Genomic DNA, 15614 nt, shown 5'->3' with positions numbered 1-15614 from the left:
TGATAGTGGACATCCTTGTCTTCTTCCTGATCTTAGGGGGAAGGTTTTCAGTTTTTTTCCATTGAGGATGATGTTAGCTGTGGGTTTTTCATACATTCCCTTTATCATGTTGAGGAAGTTCCCTTCTATTCCTATCCTTTGAAGTGTTTTCAACAGAGAAGGATGTTGAATTTTGTCAAGTGCCTTTTCTGCATCAATCTAGATGATCATGTGGTTTTTCTGCTTTGATTTGTTGATATGGTGTATTACATTACTTGATTTTCTTATGTTGAACCAGGCTCACATACCTGGGATGAACCCTACTTGGTCATGATGTATAATTCTTTTAATGTGTTCCTGGATTCGATTTGCTAGGATTCTGTTGAGGATTTTTGCATCTGTATTTATTAGAGAGATGGGTCTGTAGTTTTCTTTTTTTGTAATATCTTTGTCTGGCTTTGGTATGAGGGTGATGTTGGCTTCATAGAATGAGTTAGGCAGCTTTCCTTCCTCTTTAATTTTTTTTAATTTGGGTGGGTTTTGATTAATTTCTGAAGTCCTATCAAAGAGGACACATTTTGGAGAATGAAGGTGATTCAGAGAGAGCAAACAGAATGATGCAGCCACAAGAAGCAGAGTCCATCAGCCAGTGGCCTTTGGAGATGAAGAAGGAAAATGCCTCTCAGGGAGCTTTGTGAAACAGGAATCCAGGAGAAGAAGCTAGCAGATGATGCCATGTTTGCCATGTACCCTTCCAGATGAGAGATAAACCCTGACCATGTTCATCATGGGCCTTTCCAGATGAGGTAGAAACTCTATGTTCACCATGTGCCCTTCCACTTGAAGAGAAAACCTGAAATTCATCAGCCTTCTTGAACCAAGGTATCTCTCCCTGGATGCCTTAGATTGGACATTTCTGTAGACTTGTTTTAATTGGGACATTTTCTCAGCCTTAGAGGTGTATGGTAGCAACTTATTAAGCTCCCCTTTTTAAAAGCCATTCTGTTTCTGGTATATTGCATTCCAGCAGTTAGCAAACTAGAACAGCAAGTGAAATGTTGCAGGCTGGATTTTGGAACCAGCTTTGTGAAACAGGGTTCCAGCCAGAACCTGAGTCTGGAGCAGCTGAGTTGGACTCCAAGGGAAATTGGAAAAGAAACCAAGGGCTGCAACCTAGCAGCCTTTACTGGGGTGCTGGCAGCTGCTGCTGAGGTGTCCAGCTGCTGGCCTGTGAGTAGGCCGGGGAGGAATCCCTTTGAGCTGCTGTGATAGTGGGTGGTGTCCCCAGAGGCATGCTTTAACCTCGTGTGGGTGGAGTGCTGGTCCTGGCTACTGAGCAAGGTGGCAGGGTCACTTCAGGAGGCCTTGCCTTCCCCTCTCCTTTTCTACAGCCTGACTCCCTATCAGGGACCAAGGTTGTGGCAAAGCCCATCCTACGATTGACTGCTCCAATTCAAGATTATGAAGCCTCACCAATGTTGCCATTTTCTATAGTTTACACCATGGAAATAACTGTTTCATTTGTTTTTTATGCTGTTTTCCAACTGGACAACACCTAGCCCTCTCTGAGGTTTGGCTTCTGGTGGTCATGCAGGCCCTGCCACCCATGGTGCATCTTGATGCTATGAGTGCCTTTTGTTCATAAGGATATTAAAGTTTCATAAGGATATTATAGATTTGTAAGGATATTAAAGTTGAAAGTCCCTTCCTCCTAGCCCTGCTGCTGGTTCTCACCATTCCGAGAGAGCCTTCTGTTAATTACTCTCCAAAAATCGTTAATTCATGTTAGGTTTTCTTCCAAGAGCTGAGGTGAACGGGGACGCCCACAGCCTCACACCCTTTCCTGGGGTGCAAAAAGTTGTGGGGACCCCCTGCTTCATGTTTCCCTCCCAAATTTAAGTCCAGGACCTGAAGGGCCTCAAACCAGGGTGAGACGTCCCCTGGGGAGATGAGCCCCGGCTGGTTAAAGCTCCGAGGACTCTCTTTGTTATCTGTAAGTGTTTTTATGTCTTCTTATTGGATAGAGCCTTTTTTGAGTAGAGAAGATAAAAAAATGAAACCTGGAGTTGAAAATTCTTGTTCTGCCATCTTAAGCATCAACACTCTTGACAATCTCCTCAGCGTGATTTTTTTCTAGCATCTTTAGAAGACCATCAGCTATGCAGAATGGGAGATGTTCTTATGCAAATTTTTTTCTTTTTTCTTTTTTTTTTTTTTTTTTTTTTTTTTGAGAGAGGGAGGAAGGGAAGGAAAGACAGAGAAGGAAGGAAGGATGGAAGGAAGAAAGGGAAACATCTTTAAACATTTTCTTGTTTTATTATATTTTGTTTGTTTGTTTGTTTTTTACATGGGCTGGGGCCGGGAATCGAACCGAGGTCCTCCGGCACGGCAGGCAAGCACTCTTGCCCGCTGAGCCACCGCGGCCCACCAAATTTTTTTCTTTTATAAGGCTGTAATTCTTAGAAATCTGTCTTTTTGAGATTTTTAGTCATTTAACCTCTTTATGTCTTCGTCTAATACATACATACATAATCTCTTTCTTTGTGATGGTAGTTAAGATATCTGAATATACATTTCATGGTTACCCTGGTTTCTTTGTCTAGGTTAATCATCTGCATTTCCTTTTGTTATTCTTTCGTTTTGTTATTTGTTATGGGCTGGGATGGTTATTTGCTCTATGGGGAAGAGCATGGTATGTGAAGCCAAAGACTCTGGGTTTAAATCCTTGATAGGTGACCTTGTTTATGCCACTTGACATTTCTGAACCTGAAGTTTTCATCTATTGTGATAACTTAGATGTAAAAATATGCATTGAGAACTTTACATTGTATCAAAATACTATCAAAGTATCAATTGTTCATAATATTAATATCATTACATGACATAGTTTTAAATTCCATCTTCATCTTAACCCTTCTCATGATAAAATATCAGGATAACAAATCAATCTCTTAAAATATTAAATGAAAATATTCAGGTTATTGTGGCATATTTCTCAGGGATTGGAGCCTAGCCATACTTAAAAAATCTTTTTAATCATTTCCGTATTCTCTCCCTGTCTCTCATGTCTGTAGCCTAACTCACTGTTCTCCCTTCCCCCTCTCGTCGTAAACCTCCCATCTCAGTAGCTTATCTCAAAACCACAAGCCTTCCTGTTATTCTGTCCTTGCCTCTAGCCCTCTTCTGCCGCCCTTGCCTAGCAACTACATTTTAGCTTGTGTAATTGGCTCTCCGAACCCCCTACCCTCTCCCCTACTCCTCCCCCTGTGTACTGTATATAACCTGAGCTCCCGGGAGCCTCGTGGTCTTTTGTGCACTTGAGCCCCCTCAGTACTTATAGCTTATACCATGTAACAATAAAGAAGCTTTGTGCTGATTAATTGGCCTTTGGCTCAAGTCCTTCAGTCCCCTAGCTGAGACGGCTAGGTTCCGCTTACCTCAGGTTTACACCCAGCGAGCTCGCCCCCTCTCACCCAGGGTTCTGGCCGTGAAGCAGCCCGGCTGAAGCTATCCTGGCAATTGGCGCCCGAACAGGGACCCTCTTCAACCAGCCCCCGGCAGACCCCTGGAGACCCTCCTAGGACCTCTCCGAACCAAGGTAAGCCCCCAGACTCTCTCGCGAAATAAACGCCGTCCTAGGATTCATCTTATTCACGCAGAGTAGTCCTCCTAAATTCAAAATGGGTTCATCTCTTTCTAAAAGCCAGGTCCCCCAAGTGAGAGCGCTGGCCGCTCTGCTAGATACCCATAGGTGTAAAGTTTCAGCCCGGCAGCTGCAAGTTTATTGGGACCTTTTGCTGCCGTTTAACCCCTGGCTGCTAACGAGCCCGCTTTGGACTCCAGCTACCTACAATCAACTCATTGCCAGGGTCACAGACGAAATGGAGCATGAAGGCAAGCATTTTCCTCCGGGGCTTCTCCCCACACTCATCACCATCCGCTCTTGCCTTCAAGGCTCCTTGCCCCCCACTGATGGCCGGCCGAAACCAACTAAAAGCGTCACTACAGCAGCTGCTGCAGAGACGCAGTCCGGCTCTAAGTCGGAGCCCGACTCCGATGCTGAGTCCCTCCTCGAACAGCTTGAGGAACGCCTCGAAAGGCACCTGCCCCTACAGGACTATGGCGGAGAGCCTCAGGGCGGAAAAACTAACTCCACCCTTCCGCCTTCTTCCCCATCATCCAAACCGGAAAAGGGCCGTAGCCTTTATCCCGCCCTCCCGAAGGAAGTGGAGGCGGGACGTCCTACCCTCCGGCTCTCCCCCGGCTGCCTATCATCCTTCCCTTAGCAACACCAACCCCTTCTTCCCGAAAGCGCAGCCGCAGTTTTACGCACCCCCGCCATCATCTTACGCAGGGCCGTGCACAGAGCTATCGCCATCTCGTTTACCCCAGCCGCCCTGTTACAATCCCACACGCGGCAACCCCCCCTCGGGTCCAGGGCAGCTCTAGCCCCTGGTCCGACCGCTGCCGCCGACACAGGCAGTGCTCTTCCCCATTAATCTCACCCCATCCCCGCAGTGCCCATTCCCGTGAGTTCCCCACAGTGAGGAAGATATAAAGTGACTGCGCAAAGCAGGCAAAAAGGATGGGCTTACCGGTCCCTACGCTACCCAGCAATAGTCGCTCCAAAGAATTAGAGCCTCTTCGAAAGAATCCTACGTGCCATAATTTTCCTGTGCATCCTCGTGTTTTAACCTGCTCATTTTCTTCCTCTAGGTGCTAACCTGCTTATTATTTCCAGTAAAAATGTTCTCCCTAGCACACCCCTCCGGAATTCCCACCTGGCGACTCCTCCCTGTAACACTTCTAATTTTCTCCACAGCCACTTCTGCAAAACCTCCTGAAAGCGAAGTGTGGGCCGCAATTTAATATCCCCCAGGATTACTGTTTCTCACTCCTAATTCCGCCACATTCCCACAACCTTTTGTTAATGATTGCTTACTAGATCTCCCATGCGATCCCAATGTCCTCCCCGCTAGTGCGTCTCTCAACCTATCATCATTCCCCAATTTCTCCCCCCCTCCTGAAGCCCTAATGATTAACCTTACCTTTTTGCAGAATTCGTCAATGCAAGCCATCCCCGAAGTCTCCCAGCCAAACAACAAACTACTAAACCTCACGTTCGCTAATCTTTCAGGACAAGCAGAAAACAGGCTCCCGTGTTCTCCTCAATGGCCTAATTGCATCCACTTTATCTACTCCCGAACCATAAGCACCGGTATACTCCGCGAGAACAAGCCAAAAGCCCTCCTTTTCACAGGACCTTGGCCAGCTAGAGGAACTGTACCCGGATATAACCGAACTTGCCCGCACCCGCCGGTGCGGCCCCCAGTTCCCCTCTGCTCGCCTGGCAGCTTTACACCCTCGACTTCCTTTACAGAAATCCCGTGGCTTCCGTGTCATTCTCCCCCTCAAACTCACAACTCCTCCAAATATAACTTCTTCATTCCCTATAACCCCCCCTTTCTTAATGGTACCAGCAGTTTCACCCACCTCTCTCTCTGTGGAAACCTCAGCTTCCTAGACCTACGCCCCTTCCTCGGAGCAACCGAATCCCAATGACGCCTGGTCACCTTCAACAGCACCCAGCAGCCCCCAACTGAGGGTAACAGGGTTACCGGTCCGGACTACTATGCATTTAATGTTTTAGGTGGTGAAACCTCACTTCCACGGTCTTTTTAAGTCCTCCATTCTATTTCTTTACCTGCTCAAACTATAGTCACCCTAACACATGTCACCTACTTAACTACCTTAATACCTCTTTCTCAGTAGTTTTCATAGTACTTCAACCTAGACTCCTGTAGATCCCGCTCAACGCGACCACGTGGGTCGCTCCTGCACTGCCCATGGACAGCTCCGTCACTCAGCTCAGCCCACACGCGAAGCGAGACTTCAGAATCACCGCCGCCATCTCTGCAGCCATCATCGCCTCTGTAGCAGCAGCCGTCACCGCAGCCGTCGCCCTCACCCAAACATCTACCACCGCTGAAGTGCTGTGCAAACCGGACTCAACACCCTTACTCCCCAGGCCATATCTGCCCTGCAGCAATAAATAGACTTACTAGCTTTATATGCCAAAGCACTGTATGAAGCAGCCGCCTCTACTTTTGATGGACGTTACCCCTTCTCCCGCCTCGGTATCACACCTATCCTCGTCTATACCTCTTAGCCCCGTCTCACCCTGCGTGAGTGGACATTCTCTGCCTATAATAAATCCCTCTGGAACTAGGCGCACGACCTACTAACGCAACTTCTAAGCATAAAAAGCTTATCTGTACCCAAACTCTCTAGCTCTATCCTTACAGACCTCCTCCGCAAGTTTCTTCCTTCTGTCAACTCTCTAATCTTATCTTCTACAGCATTATACTAATAATCCTCATCTGCATCTTCTTCCTATTCTAGTGCCTTTTCTCAAAAATACCTCACCATAAACGACAAACTCAACTCCTAATCCTAGCTGCTCTTAAGCTCCAAAATCCCTTTGCCGATACAAACAATCATCGGCAAACGCAAGTTTAGCTGGCTAGTGTCGCTCACCCCCAGGACTGATCACCCTGGGGCCTGGGTCTTGCCCTCAAGACTGATCACCTTGAGGAGCCTGCCCCATACCGCTGTAACACTGGCCCAGCAAGCTGTGTGCCTCTGTCACTCCTCTGTCCTGTATATTCCCCTACGGGGGCTGCACGTTACCAGAGCACGTGCATCTGGGGCCGGCTGGCTACCAGATGGGTACCGCTGGGTGTGACACAAAGTGATCGCAGAAGACGGGCCACTCAAGCAGGCCTCCTCTGGCTCTTCTGGGGCACATGAGATTTGCATAAGGGTCGGCTCAGCACATACCCTTCCCCTGAAACTCTGAGCCTCACGTGCAAGGGGAATCTCATCCCTACCCCTCCCAGCAAAGGTTAATGCCCACCACCTGTCACACAGGTGAGCCTTTAAAAGAAAAAGGAGAGGAATTGTGGCATATTTCTCAGGGATTGGAGCCTAGCCATACTTTAAAAATCTTTTTAATCATTTCCGTATTCTCTCCCTGTCTCTCATGTCTGTAGCCTAACTCACTGTTCTCCCTTCCCCCTCTCGTCGTAAACCTCCCATCTCAGTAGCTTATCTCAAAACCACAAGCCTTCCTGTTATTCTGTCCTTGCCTCTAGCCCTCTTCTGCCGCCCTTGCCTAGCAACTACATTTTAGCTTGTGTAATTGGCTCTCCGAACCCCCTACCCTCTCCCCTACTCCTCCCCCTGTGTACTGTATATAACGTGAGCTCCCGGGAGCCTCGTGGTCTTTTGTGCACTTGAGCCCCCTCAGTACTTATAGCTTATACCATGTAACAATAAAGAAACTTTGTGCTGATTAATTGGCCTTTGGCTCAAGTCCTTCAGTCCCCTAGCTGAGACGGCTAGGTTCCGCTTACCTCAGGTTTACACCCAGCGAGCTCGCCCCCTCTCACCCAGGGTTCTGGCCGTGAAGCAGCCCAGCTGAAGCTATCCCGGCAGGTTATTATTTTATAGCATTGCCAACTAGCTTAAGAAATTTTTTTTTAATTTATTTTTTAAATTTCTTATTTATTAATTAAAAAAATTAAGAACAAACAAAAACATTAACATATCATTCCATTCTACATATATAATCAGTAATTCTCAATATCATCACATAAGTGCATATTCATCATTTCTTAGAACATTTGCATCAATTCAGGAAAAGAAATAAAAAGACAATAGAAAAAGAAATAAAATAACAGAAAAAAAGATTATGTGTTTCCATGGTGATACATATATTTATCGACATATTTATCCATGGTGATACATAAATATATCCAAAGGGATATATTTATCCTTTACTCCTCAGTTTCATTTATCACTAACATTTCAAACTAAATTTATTTTAACATTTGTTCCCAGCATTTTTAATTTTTATTCCATATGTTCTACTTGTCTGTTGGCATGGTAGATAAAAGGAGCATCAGACACAAGGTTTTCACAATCACACTGTCTCATTGTCAAAGCTATATCATTATTCAATCATCATCAAGAAACATGGCTACTGGAACACAGCTCTACATTTTCAGGCAGTTCCCTCCAACCTCTCCACTACATCTTGAATAACAAGTTGATATCTACTTAATGCATAAGAATAACCTCCAGGATAACCTCTCATCTCTGTTTGAAATCTCTCAGCCATTGACACTTTGTCTCATTTCACTCTTCCCCCTTTTGGTCAAGAAGGTTTTCTCAATCCTTAAGAGATATTTCTGTATAATAACTGATACAGTTTTAAGAAAGGCTGAGCCAAATGCATGGCATCTCTGTTTCTTTTCATTTCTTACCTCTTTTTAAATTTCATATTTCTTTTTTTACTTTTTAATTTTTTTCCCTCTTCCCTTAAATTTCTATGCTCTTGGCTTTCTTAGTCCCTCTAAGTCACTCATAGATAGTACTTTGATGACTTTTGGTACCAATGATTGTACTGATTTCTGCTTAGTTAAAATATTTAAGGAAAGGTACTACTAAATTTGTCACATGAGTTTTCTATTTGCAAAATGATATTTCCTAAAACTATTTTTATGGTTGTACTCAGACATTGTTTTTTGTAATACTTGTCTTTAGAAAATTATTAATGTGTTACTTTCTGCAGTAATGTAAAATTGGTTTAGTTAATTCACCAAAGGCACATTTCTTTCTTTTTTCCTTAAAAAACAGGAATGCATGGTAGTCTGGACCCTTTATGCTCTTGTCAACACCTCCAGTTTGATAATGAGGAAGTGTTTCCCTAAAAATTGCCTACTACTCCCAATGTAAATTTCTTTTCTTTTCCAGTTGCCAGTCATTCCTGTAACTAGCCCTGTGGCCCAACTCTACAGTTTACCCCCTGGAGGTAGGACCACATGGTAACAGCTGGCCTGGACTTGTGCACACTCTCTTGACTTTTTTACTTTTGTATAACACCTTAGAGAAAAAAAAGACTTTAATGAACATCATAAAACTCTCACAAATATTTTAATTAATAAATATGTCTTTAGATATAAGAAATTGAGGTATAGTAATTAAGGGAAATAATGTTGAATATGTTGCATATATGTGAATGTGAGTTGTGGATAAATATATGTATCACCAAGGAAACATTTTCTGATAGTTTTTATAGATTTCCAGAGTATTACATTAAATGTTTAGGCAATTATATTTGTAGCTTTTTACAAAACTTTTTTGTAATTTGTAATTTTTAAAAATTAAATTTGTAGCTTTTTAAGTGAACATTGTGTTTTTTTTCAGTATGTATGAGTTTTTTCTTTTTTCTTCTTATTTCTTTTTCTGGAGTGAGGTAAATATTCTGAAAAATGATCATGGTGATGAACATACAACTATGTGATGATATTGTGAGCCACTGATTGGACACCAAGGATGGAATGAATGTTCATACATTAAGAATGTTCGTGTTCTTTGGTGATTGGTTTTATTCATAAAAATTACAAAAACAACCCCAATCATTGAAAACATGGCTTACACCTTTCAAAAAATTGCATATGAGTTATTTGAATGAAAATAAGATTTTCAGGGGTTGACTTTTGCATTTTTTGTAAAATAGTGTAGATGTATAGTAAAAAGAAGTAAAACTTTAAACTTAATGTGGGGAAAAGGAATTTATTTAATAAGATCTAGTAAAATAGGACAGAGAAGGTAATCTAGGCTATAAATGGAATTTCTGCAATATTTTCTTATCAGTTGATCACATCTTTGCAAGTCTTTTATTTATATGTGAAAATAAATTATTTGAAATGTTATTTAAACACTTTTCAAGTAATTATAATTAGTTTTATTATCCTCGAAATACATTTATCAATGATAGATATCATAAGATGCACTATTACGATTTTTTTTGAGCACCTGAAATCTCCAAAGGAGGAGAAACTTCTTTATTTTTCTATGCTGCTATAAACCACTCAGCAGTGTCCTTTCATTTCAGTCTGAATGCCCTTTAGCATTGCTTATAGGGCAGTTCCTCCATTCTAGTGGAGATGAATTATTTATCTGAGAATGTCTTAATCTTGCCTCATTTTTGAAAAAGAATCTCACTAGATATAGAATTCTTATCTGAGAGTTGTTTTCCTTCAGCACTTTAAATATTTCAACCAACTGCTTTCTTTACCTCACATGTTACTCTTCTCTCACAGCTTTCAGAACTCTTTGTCTTTTGCATTTGATAGTGTAATCAATATGTGACAGTATATGTTTGTTCATATTTTCCCTGTTTGGTGTTTTCTGAATTTATTGGATGTGTATGTTTACATCTTTTGCTAAGTTTGGGAAGTTCTCTGTCATTATTTCTTTGACTACTCTTTCTGCCCCTTTTTATTTTTCTTCTCCTTCTGGAACTCCAAATGTATATATTGATGTGATTAATGGTGTCCCATAACTGTCCAGGATATTTTCACTTTTAATATTTCTTTTTTCTTTTTGCTCCTCACCCTAACTCATTTCAAGTATCTTGTCTTTAAGTTCACAGATTCCTTCTTCTGCCAACTCCATTATGCTCTTGAAAGTCTCCTGGGCATTTTTCATTTCTGTTGTGTTTTTCAACTCCAGCAGTTCTGTTTGGCTCCTTTTTAAACATTTATATCTCTTTACTTAGACTTTCATATTGTCCACTCATTGTTTTCCTGATAGCCTTTAATTCTTTCCCTGTACATTCTTTCATCTCCTTAGGCATTTTTAAGATCATTTTAAAAAAGGCTTTGTTCGGTATATCTATATTCTTGTCTTCTTTGAAATATTTTCTGTATTTTTGTCCTCTTCCTTTGGATGGGGCATCATTTCCTATTTGCTTGTCTTGTACTCTTTTGTTGTACACTGAACATTTTAATATTTTTTTAAAAAAATATTAACTCTGGGATTTACTCCATGGGATGTCTATTTTCTGGTTTTGTAACTATCTGGTGATAAGACAGAGTTTTGTTGAGCATCAGTCTCCTATCAGAAAGGTCTGCCCAAGGCAAATGGTGTGCAGGTTTTCCCTGTCTTTCTCAGCCTCTGTCTTGTCCTGAGCTTTTCCTTGTTAGTTGTTTTGGAGTTTCCTTGTCTGTAGGAGTTTGGTCATCCCCTCTGTTTCCCAAGAAACAAACCTCCCTCTCCCAGGTATCTGAAGCTGGCAGAACTTTGTCCCAGACCATCTGTTGCTATAGTTTTTTACCCTCATTTCATTGTCTCATAATGTTTTTGCCAGAAGGGCAAATTCTGGGAGGAGGATCCCCCTCTGTGTGTGGGGGGGGGTAATTTTCCAATTCGATCTTTCCCAGCCAAAATAGTGTCAAGGGCCCACAATGGGGGTGCAGGCTAGCTCCAAAGTGCTCTGAGAAGGGGGTCCAGAGGGGTGCCAAAAACTTCTCTGCTGGCTCTTTAAAGTTGACCTTTCCTGGCCTGCCCAGAAAATTCAGCCTTTCAGCTAACTTTCCCTGCAACCATAGGGGAGCCCCTGAGTCTTTAACTCTCCCCTGCCTTTGCCCTTGTCCAGGGAGGGTTGAAACAGTGGCTGCTCCTATATTTGTCCATGGCAGGTTGAAACAGTCATTGCCCTAGAGCCAGGACTCAGTGACCCAAATTCACTAGTCAACAGCTGAGATCAGTGATCTACTGTACACACCCCTGTTCTTGGAGAAGAAGATTTTTATGTCCCTTTCTTTTAGCAGCAGCTAACCAGGGGCTGGACCCTGCTATGGCCTGCAGTGAGAGTGGGAGAGGGATGCCAATCATGACCACATGGAGAGAGCAATTTGTAGTTCTTTACTGTATTTTGTCAGTCTCTTCTTTTTCCCCAGATGCTGAACATGTTCTTCTGGCCTCAGGAGTTTCAAAATAGTTGTTTCAGACAGTTCCTGCCTGTTTAATAGTTGTTTTGGTAGGAAGACTGAGCCCTGGAGCTCCTGTAAATAAAATCTTGCATGAACCACCAATGGTGCATATTTTGTAAGTGTCAAGCTGATGTCTAACACAAGTATGCCTGGCTCCGTGACCTCTTTTTTGTCATGATTTATTTTTAAGTTATTTAATTCTAAAAGTACAAGTTCAGTCAAAACAGTATCAAAATGGGTTATTTAGAAACCTGCTTTAGAAGGTTTAAGAGTCTAAGATTTTGTCTAAGACTTATGTTTAAGATAGTGGAAACAATGATCTAATTCCATCTTCCCAAGAGACTTTAAAAATAGGGGAAGATCTGTACCAAATCTGAAATCTAGGAAAATGGAGCATGTTCACAGAAAAAAGAGAGGATTTTGTTATATATGATGAAGATGTGAATAGATTACACAAGGGAGTCAACTCTCTACTCCTCCCTTCTGAGAAATGTCCTATCTCTGGCTGCAAGTTGAAGTGCCACTATCACCTACTTTGAATAGACATTCTAGGAGCAGTTTGAATCCCTTTCTCTATGATGTGGCACCTTGTACACCACAAATGAGGTAAGATATACCCTCTAGTATTTTTTATTTGGCATCTAGAAAATTAGATGACTAGAGAAAACTAGCTTCTACTGCAGTCAATTTGCCAAACATAGGGGGAAATGGTAGAGAGATGACATTTTTCTGCTGGCTCCTTTTCTGCTTCTTTATGCTGTTGTATACCTGAACTAGCAGTGTAGATTTACATTGACTAACTAGCCTTTATGATTAAGATGTGAAAGGAGGATTCTGTTAGCAGCTGCATAGACAAAAGTCAAATACCCTTTTTCTGTTCTTCATTGTGTTCTTATGTACCAGACTTCATAACATTTATCACAATCCTTATTTTTTTATCTTCCTTAACTGAAATATAAATTCCTTGAGGAAAGGGCTGTTGTTTTCTTTTTCTTCTTTGTTTTATCCTTAGCATCTGACAGATTGCATGACACATAATTTGTGCATTTTAAATTTATTTAATGAATTAATTGAGGTAACTTCAAGATTGAGTCTCATAAACATTGAATGCAAAACTGAAGTAGTATCTACAGAAATTTGAAGAGTATGGGTTTCTGATCAAGATTTTTGGAATACTTATACATTGGATGTGTGAAGGTAACAGATATGTTCTTTGATATGTAAAGGTATAGAAGTGACTTTCTTGAAGTAATTACATGAGATATTACTCTAGTCAGTGAAATGATAAATTGAAGATGGCAAGAATGTGAAGTATTGTTCTAAGAGTGGTTGTAATAACATTAAAATGTTTTACATACAAAATATGAAATAATTGCTATAGTGTTATGAAAAATATCAAATAATTCTTAGGAAAAGATAAAGTCATAAGCTAGGTCTTTTACACAAACTAAAATTTATATTGATAGGTTTCCTAATATTATACTATTCTTATATTTCTAAAATAACAGTTATAGAAATAGTAGATAAGTATTTCTTTTCAAATGTAAAAGTAACATCTAGAACAGTGAGCCTCTGTCTGAGAGATCCTCCAACCTTCGGAATCCATGGATGGAGTTTAAGAGACTATGGCACTTTGAAATTCTGTATAAAATTATGTATTTTTTTTCCCTTGGAAAGTTTCTCAAAAAGACCCATTACTGCTATACAAAATCAAAGAAATTACAAAGCTGCACAGAAGCCTGAGATTGTTAAATACAAAGCAAGAACAAACAAATCAGTTTTCTTGTCAAGATATTCAAATGGATAAAATATTTCATTTAAAGAAACTGTTAGAAAACAAAATCCAGCTCTTTTCTGGCTGAAATCATGGAGGGTATCAAAGAGAGGATGGTTACAACTGTACTAGAAACCCTTAAGAAAAAGCAAAGTATTCTGCTGAACTGAAGATCAAGTGCTTGAGAAAGAAGTTTGCCCAAAAGATGTTTCAAAAGGCAACGTGCTGGTGCACCCACTTTGGCAGCACATACAAGATTAGCATGGCCCCTGTGCAAAGATGACATGCAAATTCATGGCAATGTGATTGTTTGAATCTCCTGTGTACCCCAGGAAAACTGAGTTCTTTAATCCTCATTCAATATTTCTGGGTGAGATCTTTTTTATTGTTTCCATGAAGATGTGACACATCCAATTGTTGATGGTAATTTTTCATTAAATGGTTACCATGAAGATGTGTCTCCACCCATTCAAGGTGGGTTTGCCTACTGGAGCCCTTTAAGAGGAAACTATTTTGAAAATAATTTTAGAATCAATAGAGGCAAGAGAGCCACACAGCCAGAGATCTTTGGAGATGGGGAAAGAGAACACCCCCAGGGAATTCTTGTGAAATGAGAAGCCAGGAGAGAAAGCTAGCAAAGCTAGCAGATGTTGACATGTGCCATTCCAGCTGACAGAGGTGTTTTGAACCCATCAGCCTTTCTTAAGTGAAGGTATCCTTATTTTGGTGCCTCAATTGAATATTTTCAGGGCCTTAGAACTGTAAACTTGCAACTTAATAAATTTCATTTTTAAAAGCCATTCCAATTCTATTATGTTGCATTCCAGCAGTTTGCAAAGTAAAATAGGTAAGGAGGAAGCTTATTTTTGAAAAAGCTAAATACTGTCACAAGGAATATAGGCAGATGTACAGAACTGAGATTAGAATGGCTAGAATGGCAAGAATAGCTGGCAACTTCTGTGTAGCTGCAGAACCCAAACTGGTGTTTGTCATCAGAATCAGGTATCAATGGTGTGAGCTCAAAGGTCTGAAAGTGTTGAAGCTTTTTTGCATTCACTAAATCTTTATTGGCACCTTTGTTAAGCTAAAGCCTCAATTAGCATGCTAAGAATTATGGAACCATTTATTGCATGGGGGTACCTGAACCTGAAGTCAGTGAATAAACTGATCAATAAGTTTGGTTATGGAAAAATCAATAAAAATCAGATTGCCTTGAAAGATAACTAATTGCATTATCTCTTGGTAAATATGGCATCATCTGCATGGAGGACCTGACTCATGAGATCTATACTGTTCAAAAATCCTTCACAGAAACAAACAACTTCCTGTGGCCCTTCAGTTTATCTTATCTCAGAGGTGGAATGAAGAAAGACCACCCTTTTTAAAAAAATTTTTTTTTCATTTGTATAGTATAACATTTATAGAAAGCAAAGAAATAAAAAAGCGTTAGTTTTCAAAGCACTCTTCAACAAGTTATTACAGGACAGATCCCAGAGTTTGTCATGGGCTACCATACAATCCTTTACTATTTTTCCTGCTAGCTGCTCCAGAATATAGGAGGCTAAAGGGCTCAAATACTTTTTTTTATCATCACAATCAACTGTTTTTTCCTTCTTTTTTTTGTGAACAATAACATATTGTCATGGTCAGGGACATGTGTCAACTTGGCCAAGTTGTGGTACCTGATTATCTGGTTGGGCAAGTGCTGGCGTGTCTGTTGCAATGAGGATATTTCATAGAATTAGATCATGATCACATCAGCTGCATACACAGCTGATTTCATTTGTAATCAGACAAAGGGGAGTGTCTTCTACAATGAGTGATGACACAATGCTGAGTGAAATTAGCCAGACACAAAAAGACAAATACTGTAAAATTTCACTTTTATAACCAGCATAAAAGTATAATCAGAGGCCTATAATACAGAACATAGGGGACTTAGAGTTACGTAGAAGCTAGAGATAGGTGAGCCATTAGGTAATGTGGTTGAACTACAATGTAAGGGGATAGGAGTGAAG

The 15614-nt window shown here is 41.0% G+C and overlaps 1 pseudogene; it reads left to right on the top strand.

Annotated features, from left to right (window-relative positions):
- Positions 1 to 13688: 13688 nt before the first annotated feature.
- On the top strand, positions 13689 to 14981 carry LOC143672811 (large ribosomal subunit protein uL30-like; annotated as a pseudogene).
- Positions 14982 to 15614: the final 633 nt, after the last annotated feature.

Source organism: Tamandua tetradactyla (genome assembly GCF_023851605.1).
Source record: "Tamandua tetradactyla isolate mTamTet1 chromosome 15 unlocalized genomic scaffold, mTamTet1.pri SUPER_15_unloc_4, whole genome shotgun sequence".
NCBI classification, from domain to species: domain Eukaryota; kingdom Metazoa; phylum Chordata; class Mammalia; order Pilosa; family Myrmecophagidae; genus Tamandua; species Tamandua tetradactyla.
This window is presented reverse-complemented; position numbering and strand designations above follow the sequence as displayed.